The sequence below is a fragment of the Mesoplodon mirus genome (assembly GCF_964341445.2).
Source record: "Mesoplodon mirus genome assembly, chromosome: 17".
In the NCBI taxonomy this organism is placed as follows: Eukaryota; Metazoa; Chordata; class Mammalia; order Artiodactyla; family Ziphiidae; genus Mesoplodon; species Mesoplodon mirus.
Window position 1 is genome coordinate 3,163,641 of NC_138993.1, and position 20,538 is coordinate 3,184,178.

General features: G+C 51.2%; 1 protein-coding gene across 2 annotated transcripts in view; it reads right to left on the reverse strand.

Annotated features, from left to right (window-relative positions):
* Positions 1–20,538, reverse strand: part of SPATA13 (spermatogenesis associated 13) — a 257,109-nt gene that overhangs the window by 114,650 nt on the left and 121,921 nt on the right. Inside the window, exon 1 of one of the 2 annotated variants that reach the window (XM_082601940.1) lies at positions 9,135–9,279. The exons of the other annotated variant lie outside the window; for it this stretch is intronic. The gene's annotated coding sequence lies outside the window, so the exon portion shown is untranslated. Of the gene's footprint in view, positions 1–9,134; positions 9,280–20,538 lie in introns of those variants that run through there. 2 annotated transcript variants of the gene reach the window in all.

Here is a 20,538-nt window from a genome sequence, read left to right on the forward strand (position 1 = left end):
ACATCACTCTCCTCCAACCCAACGCAGAATCTAACAAGGGAAGGCGGAAGGCGAGGCTGGAGGGAAGGAGTTAGCCGGGACGGGACAATGCCAGCGCCTCCCCCGCCAGAACCACGACCGCATTTATGGATGGACCGTCCCTCGTCCCAGTGAGCACCGCCACCATCCATGAGCACAGGACACTCTGCCAGGCATGCGGCAGTTCAAGAGCTGAGTCTGGGCACAGGGTCTGCCTTCAGACGGCTCAACTGTGAGCGGAGCTGTTGACACTGATGCTGTCGGGCGAGGACAACACGTTGAAAACACGAATAGAGGGACTCCCCCAGCGGTCCAGTGGTTAAGACTCAGCGCTTCCACTGCAGGGGGCGTGGCTTTGATCCCTGGTCGGGAGAACTAGGATCCCACATGCCTCATGGTTCAGGGGGGAAAAAGAGGGAAGGGAAGGGGAGGGAGAAAGAAAGAAAAGAAAAAGAAAATCCCAACATTCAGCCCAATTCCACAAGCTGCAAGTTTACAAATCAGCCTTCTTCCTCACACCTTGCCATGACTCGTCATCAAAAAATGAATCTTCAAAAGAGGCTGCCACTTTCCTTATTCAGACTTCCACTGCTTCATTTCTTAGGGAGGCCAGGAGTCTAGACCCAACTTAGGCGCTTAGGCAGGAACGTCACTGGTTCCAAGACACACTGACTCAGCAGAGCACACAGGCTGGCCCTACCCTAGACCTACACACACACACACACCCCAGAACTGGAGCTGGGCCATAACAGTGAAGTCCCCCATCCTTTTCTGGGAAGTGCACGACACCACGGTTCTGGCAGAGCAGCCTGAGGACTCAGAGAGATGCTCCAACACCAGAGCTGGGCTTGACTTGATAAAACAAGCAGGCTCTTCAGTAAGATGGGCCACTCAATCCACTCTGGGGAGTTTAGATTTGTTTCAGAAAAGTCAAAGGTAGAAAAAGCAGAGAAAGCAGGTCTGGCAGATCTTAGAACATACCATTTTGAAGAATATTGTTGACTTTCCCAATGTATCTTGGATTATTTCTTAACCTCAGATTCTTAAAGCTAAAATATATTTTTAACTTTTCTCATTTTAAATACCTAATCCTTTTCGATATAACTGAAGCTGTAGATATTCATATATCCCCTCCTTCTTTATTGTTTCAAATGAAGGTTTGGGGGATGTTATTTCAGAAGGCTCCATGGAACATTTAAGCCAAGGCAATTCCTGTGAAGGCCTGTATTTCTAAAGCCTATTCAGTCTGTGGGTAACACCATTGATAATGTTAAGACCACACAATGGAGGCCAGTCTTTACCATAATACTGAGCTACTTGTGTGCTGGCTACACAAAAGTTTCCCCGGTGGTAGATTTTCACTTAGTAATCAGGCCTGAGCAGAACAAATATAGTGAATCAATTATTTCTACTTGCAACACACATTTAAATGTACTAGGGGCAACCTAAGAGTAAACATCAGTTCCTTGTATGCCCTGCATGGCAAAACAAAACCAAAAACAGAATCTAACTTTTCCACAGAAAGAGAACAAATCATAAACTCGAGATATGAATTCCCCTATTTCTCATTTCTTTAATTAATTTGGCCGAACCACTAGGACGGACTCTGGACTAAAAGAAATCAGGAACCCCCAGACCTCAAACTGGATTGCGGATTTCATCCTGAGGGTACTGACTGTGGGTCACTGACTCCGGGCTCCAGGCAAACTGGATTTTAATAACTTGTCGGGATATTTTAGGATAATTGTTGCATGGGGTTTGATTTAATTAATCTCAGCAGGGTTCAAAGAAGGCCCATGGAGTCAACATGAAAAATGTCCTTCAGATGTTCTATTATTAAAAGTGGAGTAATTATGTCACCAAAAGAGACAGGTACAGAGAAGGCTGCAGCTATGAACTAACACCTAAAGAAACACTTTCTACATGCTGACAGATATGCTTGTCCTTCCACAGGAAATAAGGGATAAAACTGCCAGCTTGGTGTCTGATGCAAAGCAGATACTCATCAACATTTGCTGAATTAATAAAACAATGAATGAAGGTAGGATGAATATGTGACAGGACAGGGTATGCAAAAAGACTGTATGTTATTCAAATAACGGTTAGAAATACATAATTTATAACACAGTGACATTTAGATCCTAGAACAGGGGTCCCCAACCGGTCCGAGGCCTGTCAGAAACCGGGCTGCACAGCAGGAGGTGAGCAGCGGGCAAGCGAGCGAAGCTTCACCTGCCGCTCCCCATCCCCCCCATCGCTCCCTATCCCCCACCCCGCTCCCCCTCGCTCCCCATCCCCCCTCGCTCCCCATCCCCCCATCGCTCCCCATCCCCCACCCCGCTCCCCCTCACTCCCCATCCCCCACCTCGCTCCCCCTCGCTCCCCATCCCCGCCCCGCTCCCCCTCACTCCCCATCCCCCCTCGCTCCCCCCATCGCTCCCCCTCGCTCCCCATCTCCCACCTCGCTCCCCATCCCCCCTCGCTCCCCCTCACGCCCCATCCCCCACCTCGCTCCCCATCCCCCACCTCGCTCCCCCTCGCTCCCCATCCCCCACCTCGCTCCCCATCCCCCACCTCGCTCCCCATCCCCCCTCGCTCCCCCTCCCCCACCTCGCTCCCCATCCCCCACCTCGCTCCCCATCCCCCCTCGCTCCCCCTCGCTCCCCATCCCCCCTCGCTCCCCCTCGCTCCCCCTCGCTCCCCATCCCCCACCTCGCTCCCCCTCACTCCCCATTCCCCCCATCGCTCCCCCTTGCTCACAATACCACCTGAACCATCCTGGAAAAACTCCCAGCCCCATCATGGAAGAATGTCTTCCACAAAACCAGCCTCTGGTGCCAAAAAGGTTGGGGAACACTGTCCCAGAAGACAGTTCAGGTGCCAAAGAGAGATCAAGTCCAGAGATGTTTTGTGTGTCTGAAAACTGGTGTCTGGGACTTCCCTGGTGGCACAGTGGTTAAGAACCCGCCTGCCAACGCAGGAGACACAGGTTCGAGCCCTGGCCCGGGAAGATCCCACGTGCCACGGAACAACTGAGCCCGTGCGCCACAACTACTGAGCCTGCGCTCTAGAGCCCGCGAGCCACAACTACTGAGCCCACGTGCCACAACTACTACAGTCTGCGCGCCTAAAGCCCGCGCTCCGCAACAAGAGAAGCCACCACAGTGAGAAGCCCGCGCACCGCGACGAAGAGTAGCCCCCGCTCGCTGCAACTAGAGAAAGCCCGCGTGCAGCAACAAAGACCCAATGCAGCCAAAAATAACAAAATAAATTTAGAAGACTGGGGTCCAAGTTCAAATGACAGATTAGAGCAGGGTCAGAACCCTAGGGGGGCCCGATTCCCATTTTCACTGAAAAGCACTGCTCCTTCATGATTTTAGAAGCTGGTTATATTCCGAAAATTCATGTTATTCTGCACAGAGGAGGGAAAAGGGTGTCCCGTGTTGGGAATGCTGGCTGGGGGGTGGCAGCCCTTGTGCTCTGTTCACGCAGGACCTCTGTAGTCCTGCCCAGCGGATGCTCAGAGAATCAGACCTGGAGACCCACTGTGCTGGGCTACTTCACCTCCTAAGTCTCAGAACAAGACGGAGTCACCAGGAGATCCCCAAACCGACAGGCCCTCGACATCCAACAAGTGTTCATAGAACGAGCGACACAGCTCTACCTTCTCCCCCACCATCACAGAACCAACAGAGCCTCCCCTCCCCCATCAGACAGAGGAGCCAGGCCTGACCCCCTTCTGAGCACTTTGCAAGTGGGGACTCATCCGCACCACAGCCTGTGACCGTGGTTCCCAACTTCACTGCCCCTGGGAAATTCCAATGCCAAGGTCACACCCACAACCAATTACAATTTGGGGATGGGAGCAGGCATCAACCTTTCTTAAAGACCCCCCAGGTAATTCCAATGTCCAGCAAAGTTTGAAACACTCAGTGAAGAGATGGGTACCATTATGTACATTGTTCAGATAAGGCAACTGAGGCAGAGAGGTCAACGCCTCCCCCAGGTCACACGGTGGGCAAGCAGCAGGGTTGGAACCTGAACCCAGTTTACCTGACGACCGCCAAACACTAAGAAATCATGTCATAGAAATAATATAAATTACTAGTATGTGATGAAATGAAGCAGGGCGGGCAAGAGAAATTGTGAGGGTGTACACGGTGGAGAAGAACGAGAAGGTTGGACAGCTGATGGCTCGAGGGAGGTGTGACACGTCCAACCAGGCCCGAACACAGCCACTCTGAAGGACAACCAGGTAGCAATGAAGAGCAGCTGTTTTCAGGGTGTCTGAAAAGCATGCATTCTAAAGCACTAGTTCTCAAACTTCAGCGTGTGTGAAAACCACCTGGAAGGCTGTTAAAATACAGACACACACCCCAGAAACTCTAATTTGGTGGGTCCAGGGGAGAGCCCTAGAATTTGCTTTTCTAACAAATTCTCTGCTGGTGCAGACGCAGATGCAGAACCACTGCTCTGGGCAAATGGTTAACAGTCATGAATGATGGGCAGAACTGTCTGAGGGTCCCGCATCCCCGAGCTGGGGTCCGTGTCCCCACCTCTGCTTATTCTGTCCCCAGAGGCTACAATGCCTCCCTCTGTCAGCCCCCTCCCCAACCTGCACCCTCCTATTCAGCCCTGGCTGTGGTTAGCTCCTCCTCCAGGAAGCCCTCCTGGATCCTCGGCCTCCCATGGGCTCCCCTAACGCCCTCCCCATAAACTGATCCCTCGCCTGCTACAGGTCTTTCCTTTCACATGCCGACCACTCCCACCGGAGAGAGTGTGAGCCTCCACAAGGGCAGGGGCTGGTTCCATCCCCAACATCCAGCACATAAAAGGGAAGGGGGGAAGGGAGCAAACTTTCTGAAGCTGTTTTTCCTTTCAGCCGCAGAGTCCCAACATCCGAAGTGGACAAGTTACAAAGCCCACATGGGTTAAGTGGTTTTAGGACTCGGGCCTCCTCTCTTTTTACACAGCACACGTGGTGGTGACGTAGTAGGGCCTGACCTCGTTTAATGTGACTGTAATTTTAACACTCCTCCACAAGACCGCTTGCTGCTTCTATTATGGAGAACAGTAATTGCCAGGAAAGCCTGTGATCAAAGTTCCGATACCAGGAACACATCTCCTCCCTGGCCTCCTGCCCCCTCTGCTCTAAGACAACAAACGTGGGGCCCCAGCACCCCGCACCTGCCAGAGATGGCGGGCAAAGATCCCAGTTTCCTGCAGGCCACATCTCGCCCACCCACACCTTCCAGTCTAGTCCTTTCGGACCTGAGTTCTGTTTTTCTCTAAGGACAGCCTGCCAGGCTTAGGGAACAAACTCTGTAACGGTGCTAATGGGAGAAGGAAAAGGCTGGCCCCTCCCTCTCCCAGATTAGCAGGAAGGGTCCTCTTAGAGATCCCCAGGCCCAAGGCTGAACCCCGAGAGAGAATTAGGGGTCCAGCTCAGATCTGACCAGAGCAAAAGATGTCCTGAGTCAGGCACACAGTCCCTGAAATGACAACGCTGAGCTTGCATTGCTTCCACGGTGACAAAGAGCAGTCCTGTGTCATGGAAACAGGCAGAGGTTATTTCTGGCCAAGAAATCAGGTCCTTTAAGGTCCTGGTTAGGTGAGGTAATATTTGAAGATCACGAGCACAGGATAGAGCATTACCTGTGGCCACAAATGTTGACATCCCGACCACAGCAGGTGCCCACAGCCATGTATGAGAACCAAGGACCATCTCTGTCCACTTGGGGCTTTGCCGCCCACAGTCAGAAAGCGCCCCTGGCCCCGAAGGGAGACTGCGGAGGGCTGGTCCGGGACTCCCGCGAGGCCCCACGTGCCCCTCATTTTCCCTCCTCTAGTTCGTAGAAGGCTCTGGGAAGCTGCTGTGGAGGGTTATGGGCTTCAGAGCAGAGACGCTAGACGTGCGTGTGGATCTCCTGGGCCTGGCAGCCTCGCGTTCAAATCTCAGCCTTGACTCTTCCTACGGGGCTGTGGCCAGGACATTCGATTCCTTCCCCTGGGCGAGGGGAGCGGTAAACCTAACCTGCTCCGCAGTTACACCGATGATCCTCATCCAAACCACAGAACACAGACAGTGAATGTCTCATCAATTCTCCCAAGGACTCACCGAGCCACCCATCTCATTCTGGCGCATCAGAGAGAAGTTAATTACATGGAACACACACCTTAGGGCATTAGGGCTGGATTCTGTCAAGAAAGGCAGTTATGGAACCTTGAGCAATCCTGGGTGAGCAGCACCCTCCAGGTTCCCCGAGGGCTCCTGGAGAAAGAGATGAACCAGACAGCAGGGAGCAGACCTGGGAATGGGGGAGCTTGGCTGGGAGCCCGAGGCCAGGGGGAGACGGGGGTGGGGCGTGGCAGAGCCAACACAGAGACAGCACCTAACGGGACAGGCTCCCCCTTCACCCCTGTTTTATCTGAGATGCGGAGATGGAGGAAATCACATGAGCGCTTTGTACTAAGGCCTTTCTCTCTGCAAATGAAAATACAATTCATCGTTCCAGTTACTGATTTTCAAATTGCCATGGATTGTACGATTTGCCTCTAGAAAGCAATGTATGCTTGGCGTTCCTGCCTCATGTTCTGGAAAACAAAAATATTTCTTTCTAAAAACATCTGAATTTATACTTCTGCAATTTTAGGATCCCATTTATGCCATGACGTATATCGAAAGCAAACATTTTTTAAATGTTTAGTTTTCAGACCAAAAAAAAAAAATAGAACCCACTGACAATTTTTCACTCCAAATGAATCCTCCCAATGCCTCTCAGCTCAGGAAGGAAAGGGTTCGTTCACTGCTTTTCACAGCAAGCCCAGAGGTCACCCCACCAAGCTGCAGGGCCATGCATGGACAGTCCTGAACCAGAGGTCGGTAGGTCGGGGATCTACTGTCCCGCTGCCTGCCCTGGACATATCATTTTATTTCTCTGGGCCACAGTTTCCTCGTCTGTGGAATGTAAGGCCCCTTCCAGCCATGGAAGTATAAAACTTTCCCAACACTCTGCTTCAGTATCTGCCAAAGAACAAACACTTGCCTCCAACTTTCAGGAAGGTGAAGGAGATATAGGAACAAGGCTTTAAATTGTATAATGAAACAGAAATAAACAAGACTCACCACATCACAGGGCTCTCAAGGACCCTAAAGATCTGGCCAGCTAAAGTGAAACTGACCTCTCATTGCAGGGGAGGAGCCGGCTGGCAACGGTCTTTGCAAGAAGCTTTCTTCCAGCCTTCCTGTAGCCAAGGGGGCCAGGTGGTCTCTTCAGGAAAGTGAGCTGGAAGCCAGCCCAGGCAGAGTCCCCAGTCTTTCTGAGGGACAGGAGGCATTAGGCTTTCCCCACACACTGCTCTACAGTATAGATATTATGCCCTCAACAGCTGTAAACTGCAGACCAAGTAAAACACGCAAATAATGACCTCGTTTCCAAGGCCAAATCCCAGCCCACGTATGAGTTCCAAAGTTAGCATGGCCTGGGAGCGCAGCCGCCTGGCGAGAAGAGGGGCTCTCCCACCACACAGCCACGAGAAACTGGGCCTGGTACTTAAAGTTCTCTGAGCCTCCCCTTTCTCATCTGTAAAATGGGGCTAGGAATGCATCGACATTACAGGGAAGCGAGGAGGATTCGTGAGTTATTACTGCGTGTACGTCCCTTGGAAGACTGCTTGGCTCCTAAGCGTTTGACAACTGCTACCTACTCTTCATATTAACATCAATATCAACATAGTCGGAGAACTGGTCTACATACGGTACTACTTCTTCAGTAAGAACACACACAGAACCAGGAGCAGATGGGAAGGTCCTGACGTCCACAGGGGTCCTGGGGAAGCTGGTTGCCTACTTGTTACACTTTCAGACCTTCTGAAATAAAGACGTCTGCAGGGTAATGGAGGACCGATTGGAAGGGAAGAAAGGGAACCGAGGAGTGGTGATGCAGCAGCGAAATCAACAACCAGAGGAACTGAAACAAGGTGTGCTCTGGAGGCGGGAAAAGCACAGGGAGAAGTAGGTAAAAGGCAAGACAGCCCACAGCACGGGAGCACAGGCAAAAAGGCAGACAGCCAGCCTGAGTGGGAGGAAGGTGGCAAATCTGGGGACCAAAGGAGGGGTGTGAGAATTAGAATGCTGGGTAAGAAACAGTCACATAAAACTCTAAAGGATGGGGGGAGGGGGCAGAGACCAAGGCTCAGCGCAGGGAGGACGGTGATCACCAGGCCCCGGAGGACACTGCGGTGGGGAAGTCTGCAAGAAGCGGGCATGGAAACGGAGAATTTGTTAGGAAAAATAAAAAAACGGGTGAAACTTCTGTACCTGTTACAGAAGAACACAGTACTTGGGGACTTGGAGGGGTTAATAGGGTAGAAAACACCAGGCAACACGGAAAATGAGGTGAGACGCAGGGAAAACCGTGGGAGGAGGAGCGGATGATGTATGAATTTAGATGGCCTTGGTAACAAGTGTTAAATAAACTCAAGTTATTCTTTTGTTTATCAACAAGACTGTCCAGTGCTAGGAAGCAACTGACGGAGAGTTCTGTTTGTATGGTTGGTTGGTTTGGCCTTTTTTCCGCACCTGGAGGGAGGGGAGGTTTGCCGGGGCTCAGACTGCCCAGCCGGATGGTGGCCTCCAGCCCAGGTCACCTGAGCTCCCTGGCCGGAGGCGCAGCGCTGGTCTGCGTCCCCCTGGGCTGGCGTGCCCACTCCCTCACCTCGCCGAACGTAAGTGGAAGCAAACCAGCCCTGGAGCTCACCCCTCCAGTTCAGGGTCGCCGGACGCAGGGTCCCGCCTTTCTCGGGAGATGAGGCCCGGGGCACCCGGGGAGAAACTCGCTTTGGGAGAGATCTCCAGCGCATCCCCTGGGCGGCGCGGGCGCCCCGCGCCTTTGTCCCGCCCGCAGCCCGCGGCGGGCGCGGGTCAAGTCTGGGGATTCCCAGGCGCGCGGGGCCGGGGGTCCCTCGCCCTCGGGCCGCCCAGCCCCGCAGCGAGCTCACCAAGCGAACTCGGTGTTTGGGCTGCGGGGCTGGCGTCGAGGTAACTCAGCTCCTGGGCTCGGGCTCCTCGCCAACACCCGGGCGCCCGCCCGGCGCCTCGGCGCAGCCTCACCTACCGCGGCCCCGCTCGAAGGAGCCTCCAAAGTCGGCCGATCCAAGACGTCCCGGCGACCCAGGGCTGGTCCTGGCGCCGCGGAGATCCGAGCACGCCGGGCTCTCGGAGGAGCCTCCGCTCGGGTGCGCGGACTCCGGGCGGGCGGCGGGCTGGGCTGCGGGGGAGGAGCGCGGCTCTGAAGCCAGCCCGCCGCTGCCGCCCGGCCCAGGCCACGCCCCCGAGGCCCAGGCCACGCCCCCCAACCCTGCACTCCTTCCACCCCCCAGGCCTCGCCCCCGCTGAACCCAGGCCACGCCCCAGCCCCAGGCCACGCCCCCGGCTCAGCTACCTTTCCACCCCACCACCGCGGACCATGCCACGCCCGGCCCAAGGCCACGCCCCGGCCCGGCTCTCCTTCCACGCCCCCCAGGCCACGCCACACCTGGCTCCAGGCCACCCCTCTGGCTGGGCTCTCCAGTCTTGCCTCAGGCCACGCCCCCAGCTCAGCCCCCAGACCACGCCCCTGGCTCGGCTCTTCTCCTCCCCGCCAGCCCCCTCCGTCCCCGGCTACCTTTCCAGCGGCCCTGCTGTCCCCACCATCCTCGCAGACATTCCCAACCCACCCTGCTCCACCACGAGGATATCCCCCCACCACATGCCCGCCCCGCTACACTTCCCCCGACCCTAACTCCTCATCCACCCAGCTACACCCCCCAGCCGGGCTCCCTTCCATCCACCCCCAGCAACCCATGACATCACCCCCCAGCCCGGCCCCCTAAACCCGGCTCCCCTCCACCTCATCAACCGCCCAGCATCGGCCCTGGGCGGGAGGGGCAGCCGCGTCACCCAGGCAACCGCCCCTCACTGCCCCCTCGCCCCACCTCTGCCAGGGTGGAGGTCACTCCAGGCCAAGGCGCCCTGGCTACACTTTTCGTGAAAAAGAAAACCCTAGGTGAGGGCTTCCCTGCTGGAGCAGTGGTGACGAATCCGCCTGCCAACGCAGGAGACCGGTTTCGAGCCCTGGTCCGGGAAGATCCCACATGCTACGGAGCAACTAAGCCCGTGCACCACAACTACTGAGCCTGCGCTCTAAAGCCCTCGAGCCACGACTGCTGAGCCTGCGTGCCACAACTACTGAAGCCCACTCGCCTGGAGCCCATGATCCGCAACAAGGGAAGCCACCGCAATGAGAAGCCCGCGCACCGCAACCAAGAGTAGCCCCTGCTCGCCGCAACTAAAGCCTGCACGCAGCAATGAAGACCCAACGCAGCCAAAAATATAAATAAATAAATAAATTCATTTAAAAAAACAAACAAAAAAAAACCCTAGGTGAGGACTTTTAAACCTACCCACTTCCCCAGGACCTAGAGCAGGTCTTCCGTGGACTGTCTGGGTGAACACACTCAGAACTCTCACCCTTCCCGGGTGGCTCATGGCGCAATCATTAAGGAAAGCCGCAGAGATGAAGGAAACCCTTCTGCGCAAGGATCTGGGCCCTAAAAGTTCCATGATTGTTTCCTGATGTGCACCTAATGGAATTCATAAAATAAACACATTCTTTTAAAAACTGCTGTCTTTTAGATGATTCATCTGAGTGGTTCTGTGTTGCCAGCACTATAATTATACATGTTACTTTTATAATCAAAGAAGAATAACCACTATGTAAAAACTAAAGAACATATACAAATATTAAATTACACAATGAAAAGTCAAAATTAATTCTATACATGCTTTTTTAAATAGTGGAAAACTATTCTGTGTGATACTCAAAACGGTGGGCACATGTCCGTTATGCGTTTGTCAAAACCCGTAGAATATACAACACAAAGAGTGAAACCTAATGTAAAGTCGTTTATCATAACGTATCAATATTGGCTCATCAATCGCAACCAATGTGCCACACTGATGTTAAGATGCCCGTAACAGGAGAAACTGGGGGGATGGGGGAACTCTCCTTTCCTCCCAGTCTTCCTGTAAACCCAAAACTGCTCTAAAATAACAGCCCATTAATTAAAGCACACACACCGAAATACTAATGGTCATTATCTCTGGGTGGTGGAAATATGGGCAAGTTTTTATTTTATTGTTTGGATCTTTATTTGAAACCCCCCCAAATTTTTGACAGTGAATATATATTTTTAAAGCAGAAACATATTATATTGGGTTGGCCAAAAAGTTCATTCAGGTTTTTCTGTAACATCTTACGGAAAAACCCAAACGAACTTTTTGGCCAACCTAAAATAAATAAGCAATGGAAAATTTTAGAGACATAGAATGAAAGGCTAATATCAAATATTTCATTTTATTTCTACTTTCTATAACGTTAACGAAACCTGCATGAAGCTCTCACAAATGTTAAAAATGACGTCTATTTCAGTACTGTTTTAAAAAAAGGATATCGAGGGCTAAATTGATAGTTTTTAAATTAGCTCTTTGGAATTAGCACAAATCTGAGGAGAAATTTTTGATTATTCTTTTTTAAAAAATCTGTGTCTCAGGGCTTCCCTGGTGGCGCAGTGGTTGAGAGTCCACCTGCCGATGCAGGGGACATGGGTTCGTGCCCCAGTCCGGGAAGATCCCACGTGCCACGGAGCGGCTGGGCCCGTGAGCCATGGCTGCTGAGCCTGCGCGTCCGGAGCCTGTGCTCCACAATGCGAGAGGCCACGACAGTGACAGGCCCGCGTACCACAAAAAAAAAAAAAAAAAAAAAAAAAAAAAAATCTGTGTCTCAGAGAATCATTTCTGCCTGCCTGGAAACTGTTCTTAATATTTACATGAACACTGGCTCTCAGGTCAACGATTTCTCTAGAGCTGTAAAGACTCGGCCTGCTTCCCTGATACCTGTGACCTGGGCTAGCCCTTTACCTTGCTGACTGTCAGCTTCCCCTTCGGTGAAAAGGGAAACCCACCTCTCTGGATTGGTCGGAAAATATTAATACCAAACTTTAGGCAATATAAGACTCCTGGTATAATACATACAGGTGCTTAATAATTATTAGTTCCTGTCCTTTAAAAAATACAAATTTTGTTTTGTTTTGTTTTAGTGGGACTCTGGAGCTCCTGAGATAAAAAGCTATTTCTGGTTTTAGATTATTAACTTACTGGACAAAGCAGGACCTGACATGGAGAGACTGGGTGCTCCACATCCAGAGCCAGCCCTAGTGAACACGCATCGAGGGAATAAATCACCAGACTTCTCCGGCTCTCACTTTCCTAATCTGCTAAATGAGTGATGCGGACCAGCCATCTCAAAGTTTCCTTCAGCCTCCCTCATTCCATGGGGAATGTCACTGTGGCTTCTGCGTAAAAAGGCTCTAAATCTCCTACAGTGACCTCTCTCTGCCCACACGACCAGCCATCACTCACAGGCCTGCAAACAAAGCTGACATCTGCATTCTACCTTCCCCACCAACGGGAACTTCCAAAGGTTTCTTTGGACTTTTTTCTCTTAGTGATCTGCTGGTACCCAACTCTGACCAGCAGCTTAAACTCTATAATTCTGTTAGAAGTCAGTGCAAAGCTCTCACCAAAGAGTCATTGTACACCGGCGCTGATACAAACCACCGGCTCTCATCAAGTCGACGGTGCACTTTTTTTTCACACAATAACATCTCTGAAATTATGTGTCCCTCTGTTAACACTTTCTGAGCACTTAACGTTTTATGCCCTTTACATTCATTCTCTACTTAAAGCCTCAAAGCAGCCCTTAGAGTACTATTATCTTTCCCGTTTTATGGATGAAGAAAACAAAGTTCAGAGAAGTTGAAAGACTCACCTAAGGTCACACAGGACAAGGGAGGGAAGTGTATGGCCTGAATGATTATGTCCTCAAATCCATATGTTGAAGCCTAACAACCAATAGATGGTTTTAGGAGGTGGGACTGTTAAGGTTTAGATGAGGTCATGAGGGTGGGGCTCCATCATGGGATTAGTGCCTTTATAAGAAGAGGAAGAGAGACCAGAGCCCTCTCTCTGTCTCTGTCTCTCTTTCCTTCTCCACACCATGAGAGGACACAGCAAGAAGGTGGCCGCCTGCAAGCCAGGAAGTGGGTCCTCACCATTCACCGAACCTGCTGGTGCCTTGATCTTGGACTCCAGAACTGTGAGAAATAATTCCTGCTGTTTAAGCCCCCCAGTCTGTGGTATTTTGTCCTGGCAGCCTGAGCTGACTCATGCAGTAAGGAAACTCCTTTCTTGGCGTTTCAGATTTTTCTCTTTGAGGAGCTTCCACAAAGTAACACTTCCAGCCTCAGGCCCCACCCTCTGCACCAAAGAAGAAGTTACTGACTGGTGGGAGGAACCCACTGGTCCACTTACCTTGATAGAACAGACCTAATTTATTAGTAATTAATTTAACAGTAATTCTTCGGAAGCACAGAGGAGTCACTCCGTTCTAACCTCTCCACCCAGACATCTGCAGGGAGCCATCTGCAGTCCGTGACTGTCACCTGCGGGGTGGAGGGCAGGTGTGGAACCAGTGGCTGAAGCTCTACAGCTGGCTGGGGGCAGGGGGCACTCAGAATTTTAGCAAGAACTCTTCTCAAACCTAAAGTCACATTCTCCAACTGACTCGACTGGTGATATCACTGACATTTTTATCTTCATCTGTCCGTCTCCAGTGTCTTGTTTCTTAATTGGTTGTAAAGGGGGGGGGGTCGAGGGGGATGGGCTGGCCCCTGCGGTGGAAGGTAAGACCCGAGAGCCCAGGTCTTCCACTCCAGCCCTGGGGCCCCAGGAGTCCGCCTCATCTGTGAAACCCTGGGGTGAAGATTAAGTGTGATAATATCCCAGCTCAGAGCCTGGCACGTGGTTAAATCTCAGTAAACGGTGGCTGTTTTTATTGATTAGAATGGATAAGGAGGATTTGCTGTCTTCTACAGTTTATTAGAGAAGATATCTAAGTTTCCTAGAATGAAAGAATAATGTTTGGCATTCATCAAATTATTTTGGCACATAAGTATCTATTAGGGGAAGAGCAGGGGGAGTTTTCCCTGCTCTTTGCCCAGGAATGGGGCACAGAGGCCGACAAAAGGTGAGAGACGTGGCAGGAGCCCGCCCCAGCGTCTGTCTGCAGTGCCATCCTCTTGTGCTCAGCAAAGGGATGCTCTCACACCTGGATTTGGAGGGAACCTGACGGGCAGGGCCGCCCTCAGACAGGGCAGAGGGGACAGTAACACAAGGTGCCCAGCTCTTACCAGCTGCCCAGGATTTACACAAAGCCACTCGGATAAGGAGGGGAGTCGCTATCGCTACAATGTCCTTATTCCAAAGGGGTTCTCACAGCTCTAAAGACCCCGTGAATCTGGGACTGGGAATGCACATTGACTAGATGACTAGAATGGTTCTCCACAGACTTCCTCTTTGCCTGATCAAGCTACTCCTGAAATCCATCTTCTTTATTAAATCACCTTGACTGAGGCCCTTACCCACCAATCTTTGTTTTTCCCCTCTGACCCCTGCATGTGACACAGAATGCCCCTAACCCTCTCCCCGAGGTAATCTCTACCCGGTTGATGGAGCCCTGGCTTCAGGGGCAGGCAGGTCACCAGACTCCCCCTTCTCTCAGCTTTCACTAGCTGGGTGGCCTTGGACAAGCTCTTCTGAACCTCAGCTTCTTCACTTGTAACACAGAAATAATAGCCCTGCTGTAGCGGGGATGAAATGAGAGAATCTCTGTAGAGTCCAGCATCCCCTGACCTGCAGAGAGTGTGGAACATAAACCACCACTCAGAGCACATCTGCAGGCAAACCCACATCTGCCTGGTGGCACCAGGGACTGTCTGGCTTACCTCCAGCCCACTTCCCCTCTGAAGCCTCCCTGGCTTCCTGGGTAGGGTTCATGACTTCATAGTCAGTGACACCCTAATATGTTCTCAGACACATGGCTGTCTTAGCACTGACCAAAGAGATTATGAGCTCTTTAAGGGCAGTAAGTATATACTTTTTAAGTTAATAGACTTTATTTTTTAGAGCAGTTTTTGGTTTACAGAAAAATGGATCAGAAAGTATAGAGAGTATAGAGAACTATACTCAATATCTTGTAATAACCTATAATGGGAAAGAATCTTAAAAAGAATATATATTATATTCAGTTATATATATATATATATATTATATATATATAACTGAATCATTTTGCTGTACACTTGAAACTAACACAACATTGTAAATCAACTATACTTCAATTAAAAAAAGAAAGTATAGGGAGTCCCCACATAACCCCTCTACCCCCAACAGTTTCCCTTATTACTAACATCTACATCAGTGTGGCACATTTGTTACAGTTGCTGAGCCAGTACTGATACATCCTTATTAACTAAAGCTCACTGTTTACACTGCGGTTCACGCTTCTTCATATACAGTTCTCTGGGTTTTGCCAGACGCAATGCCATGCATCCTCCACCACACTGTCACAGGATAGTTTCACGGCCCTAAAAATCCTCTGTGCTCCACCAGTTCATCCCTCCCTCCCCTCTAACCCCTGGCACCCACTGAGGTTTCTTCCATCTCTGTAGTTTTGCCTTTTCCAGAATGTCATATAGTTGGAGTTATATAGTATGTGTATGTAGCCTTAGGCAGCAGTAATTATTTTACTTGTTCTGTTTCTCTGGAATCCAGGGATGGAGGGCTAGTCTGGAAAGTGGTCAAGAAGGAGACCCTGCCTGAACAAAGTCCCCCCACCAAGAGTATCCACGTACCCATCAGGCGCCTAACAGGATGGGATGCTGAAACGTACCTCAGGCAATCACCTGCCCTCCATGGTTGGCAGGAGGTAAGCCCTGCAGTGCTGCCAGCCTGGGGCTGGGATGTGCCTGGGGTGGGCGTGGGGAGGGATGGGTTGTCCAGAGGCCGAACTGAAGCCATGGTCTGAGGCTAAGGAGGAGAAGGGAGGCCTTTCAGACCTGAGGCACTTCCTCCCCACAGCCAGTGCATCTACCAACTCCCCGTTTTCTGACGTGGTCTGCTGAAATCTCAGCATTAGCCGGCCACATGCTGCTTCAGGACCCACACCAGGAGCTTCCCCCGGACCTTTGTGCCTGGAAACAGTCCTGCATTCTCCACCGGGCAATTCCTCAAGACTCAGTCCCCACGTCACAGGCAGGATTGAGTCCCTCTCATCTTTCCGCCCACAGGTCCTTTAGGGTCATGCGCTTATCTACATCATCAGCCTGCGAGCTTCGTGGGTCCCTGGTGCCCAGTGTCATCTAGTGTCATATCCAGGATCTAGTAGGCATTCAATGACCATCTGTTGAATTAAAATGGACTGGAAAAGATTGGATTGGTTTGGAGAGAAGTTTAAGCACAACTTCTGTGGCTGACCTGAAATTCACCTCCAAGTTTTCAGCTTTAAATTCAGGACCCTTCCCTACACCTCAGCTGGCAGACACGCTGGGTTCGGGGCACCTTTGGGGCGATCCTGAGTAGGTGACGGTGGAAAGTCATTAATAAGCATCGGAATCAACCAGACCATCAATTTAGGGTCTAACAGGAGCCCAGTTTGGACACAAAATTCTCTTTGACTGAAAAGGAAGATCCAGGATCAGAAGGCAGGCAAATGTCAGAATGTTTCTCAAACTTGCAGCCACAGTAAGAAGCATATCTGACGTCGTGACCCAGTGACACATGGATGAACATAGACACAGGGAAAGAATATTTACCAGCAATGGTGACACTCCCCTCTTGCGACGCATCTGAGATTCTCTCCTTCTTAGATTGTTTTATTTGGTGCTGCAGGACCCACTCATGGGATGAATCCCACAGGTGGTTAAAGCACTGCAGCAAAACGGGATGCACTCGAAAGTGAAAACTACAGTGTGGGGCTTCCCTGGTGGTGCAGTGGTTAAGAATCCGCCTGCCAATGCAGGGGACACGGGTTCGAGTCCTGGCCGGGAAGATCCCACATGCCACGGAGCAACTAAGTCCGTGCGCCACAACTACTGAGCATGCGCTCTAAAGCCCGCGAGCCACAACTACTGAGCCTGTGAGCCACAACTACTGAAGCCCACGTGCCTAGAGCCCGTGCTCCGCAACAAGAGAAGCCACCGCAATGAGCAGCCCACGCACTGCGACGAAGAGCAGCCCCCGCTCGATGCAGCTAGAGAAAGCACGTGTGCGGCAATGAAGACCCAACTCAACCAAAAATAAAATAAATAAATTAAAAACAAAAAAACACCACAGTGTGGTCATCAGCGGGGAGCAGACGTGACCCCCCCCTCTGCCCTTCTTCTCTCTCCCTTTATGCCTCCTCCTCTCCCTCCTCCTCTCCCTCCTCTAGAGCAAGATGGCTGCTTTCAGCAAGCCACCCTCTTAGGCCTGCCTCCCAACAAACAGACGTTATTTCCCTTTGTCTGGAAAATTCTAGTCGTATCTTTAAGCTACTGGACATTTTGTTTGACATTATATGTTCTACCTTATCATATATTTGAAAAGCCAAAAAGCGGCTCTTTCTCTTCTGTTCTAATATTTCCATCAAACAACCCAAGAACGCAGAGCTGGAGATTTTTCAGGCTGAACGAGGCTGAGAACAAGACTGATACCATCTTTCCTCAGCCCTCAGGAGGACACGGCTCCACCTGAATCCTGGACTCCCGGTGGGTGTCTGAGCCCCTTCCTTTCTCAGTCACAAGTAACTTTATCGAGTGGCTGAAGAGACCCTGCAAGTCCTCCTCCTGCATCTTTGCCGGTGGCCTGAGTCTACATTCCAGCGCACCAGTCACCACGGCGGCGGTTACAAACCTCCTCTGCACGCTGAAAGCCTTTCTTTCCTGGTAGAAACACTCGCGGAAACCACGGCTAAGAAACAGGCGGCTCTAACCAAAATGGACCGTGACTCTTGCCTCCTTCCTTCCCTTGAGCTGCCTGCTGTGGCCTCCGCCAGCTCTCAGAGTCTCTGCACACAGGGTCCTGCCGGACCAGAAGGCGTGTGGTTCCGGCTTCTGCTCATCCAGTCTGCTTGGTCACTCAAGCCTTGTGAACGGTCATGGGCCCAAGACGACCACTCCCAGGGCTTCTCCGCTCTCTGACCAAGCTCCCTCTCGGGTTTCCAGCTTCTGCTCAGTTCGCTTTCTTTTTTTTTTTTTTTTTAATTATTTTATTTATATCTTTATTGGAGTATAACTGCTTTACAATGGTGTGTTAGTTTCTGCTGTATAACAAAGTGAATCAGCTATACATATACATATATCCCCACATCTCCTCCCTCTTGCATCTCCCTCCCTATCCCACCCCTCTAGGCGGTCACAAAGCACCGAGCTGATCTCCCTGTGCTATGCAGCTGCTTCCCACTAGCTATCTATTTTACGTTTGGTAGTGTATATATGTCCAAGCCACTCTCTCACTTTGTCACAGCTTACCCTTCCCCCTCCCCATGTCTTCAAGTCCACTCTCTAGTAGGTCTGTGTCTTTATTCCCGTCTTACCTCTAGGTTCTTCATCCAATGATGGTGTCTTGAACTCCTGTGGTGTGCGGCCCAGGTGTCGGAATTTGGTGCCTCGGGTCAGCTGCTCCCCCAGTGGCCCTGGGGGCAGTTACTGAGGAAGACCCTGGGCTCAGTCAAGTTTGCAAGGTGGTCAGTGCACTGCTGGACCCCAGCTACTGTCATCCAACTCTAGAGGCATCTCTGCTGTGAGGTGATGCATACATGTATTTCTGAATAAACACACGAGCACCCCTCTTGTTCTGTAAAACTGCACCAAGACAGCAGGGCTCACGGCAGGAGAGGGCTGAGCAGACCGCTCAGACGCTCACGGCTCCGGAGCACAGCCCTGACACAACAGCGATAATCCTACTGAAACGTCTGCACAGCGGGAAGGGCACCTTAGGTTCCTAGTAAAGAAACGCAAAAGCAAATATAGGGCTTCAGCTTTTAAAAGGGGGGAATGAAAAGCAGGGACTCAGACAGACACGTGCACACCCATGTTCACGGCAGCCAAGAGGGGGAAGCAGCCCAAGTGTCCCCTGACGACAGGTAAATGCACAAACAACACGTGGTCCATCCATACAATGGAACATGGCTCAGCCTTAAGAAGGAAGGACATTCTGACACCTTTTACAACACGGATGAAACTCAAAGGCATTATTCGAAGTCAAATAAGCCAGACACAGAAGGACAACTGGGTGTGGTTCCACGTACGTGTGACAGTTGTCAAAACCATGGAGACGCAGAGGAGAACCCTGGTTCCCAGGGGCCGGGGAGTCAGTGTTGAACGGGGAGAGCTCCAGCTTTGCAAGGTGAAGAGTCCTGGAGACGGATGGAGGGACAGTGGTGACGGCTGCCATCATAGAATGTACTTAATGCCAGGGAACTGTGCATAGGGAAACGGTGAAGATGAGACAAGTTATGTTCTGTGTATTTTACCACAATTTTTAAAAATAAGGGACTTCCCTGATGGTCCAGTGGGTAAGGCTCCATGCTCCCAATTCCGGGGGCCCCGGGTTCTATCCCTGGTCCGGGAACTAGATCCCACATGCACGCCACCACGAAGAAGCCCACACACTGCAACAAACATCCCGCGTGCCGCAACTCAGACCTGGCGCAGCCTAAATAAGTAAATAAATAAATATTTTTAAAAAATAAAACAAGAAGGTGCAGGTAGCTTTATGGAAAGGGTTTCAGGGTTGTGAGTGATGAGGACTGGGACGGAGGGCACAGATGGAGAGAGCCGGGCCCACAGGGACGTGGCTGAGGGGGGCTCCAGACGGGTGTCTCTCACTCCGCTGCCTCATCCGAGGCACCAAGTGCCAACACATGGAATCTCCGTGAACCAGCACAAATTTCTCCTTATCCTGAGGTCCTTCCCCGGTCTGGCAGTCGCTTGAGCTACAAAGCCTTACAGAAACCCCCCCTTCAGCCAAAAGAATGTACCAGGCAGTCAGGACCACGTTCCTCCTCATCCCACCTCCCTCTACCTTCACCTAAATTCCTACAAACGCTACACCCCCATGGCATCCCCCTCACCGTGCCCATTAATCAGACTAGTGGTTTTCTCATGCGTAGTTCTGAAATACAGTCTCCGTAGTCCCTGAAAAGGCATTCCACTCTCACCTTCCCCACCAGGTACCACAGTCCACCTGTCAGAGTCAGAGTGTCTGAGACGGTGAAGAATCATAAACTCACCTAGAGGCCTATCTCGAGAAGAATCTATTACTGTAGATCAAGGATCACCCAAATTTTCCTTCCCTTTATTTCCACGTGGAACTGCACGGTTTTTCTAGGAAGAAAACCTTTTATGTCCCAATAACATCTCTTAAAGGAGGAATTTGCATAAATGTTCAAAAATAGCGAAAGGAGTAAACAAATGTCAGCCCATCCATGGGATGGGATATTCTACGGTGCTGTAGAAGCTGTATAAGATTGTACAGCACGTAGCCAAGCTCAATGGAAAATGCTTTAATACAAGGGGACATGGTAACTGAATGTATAATAT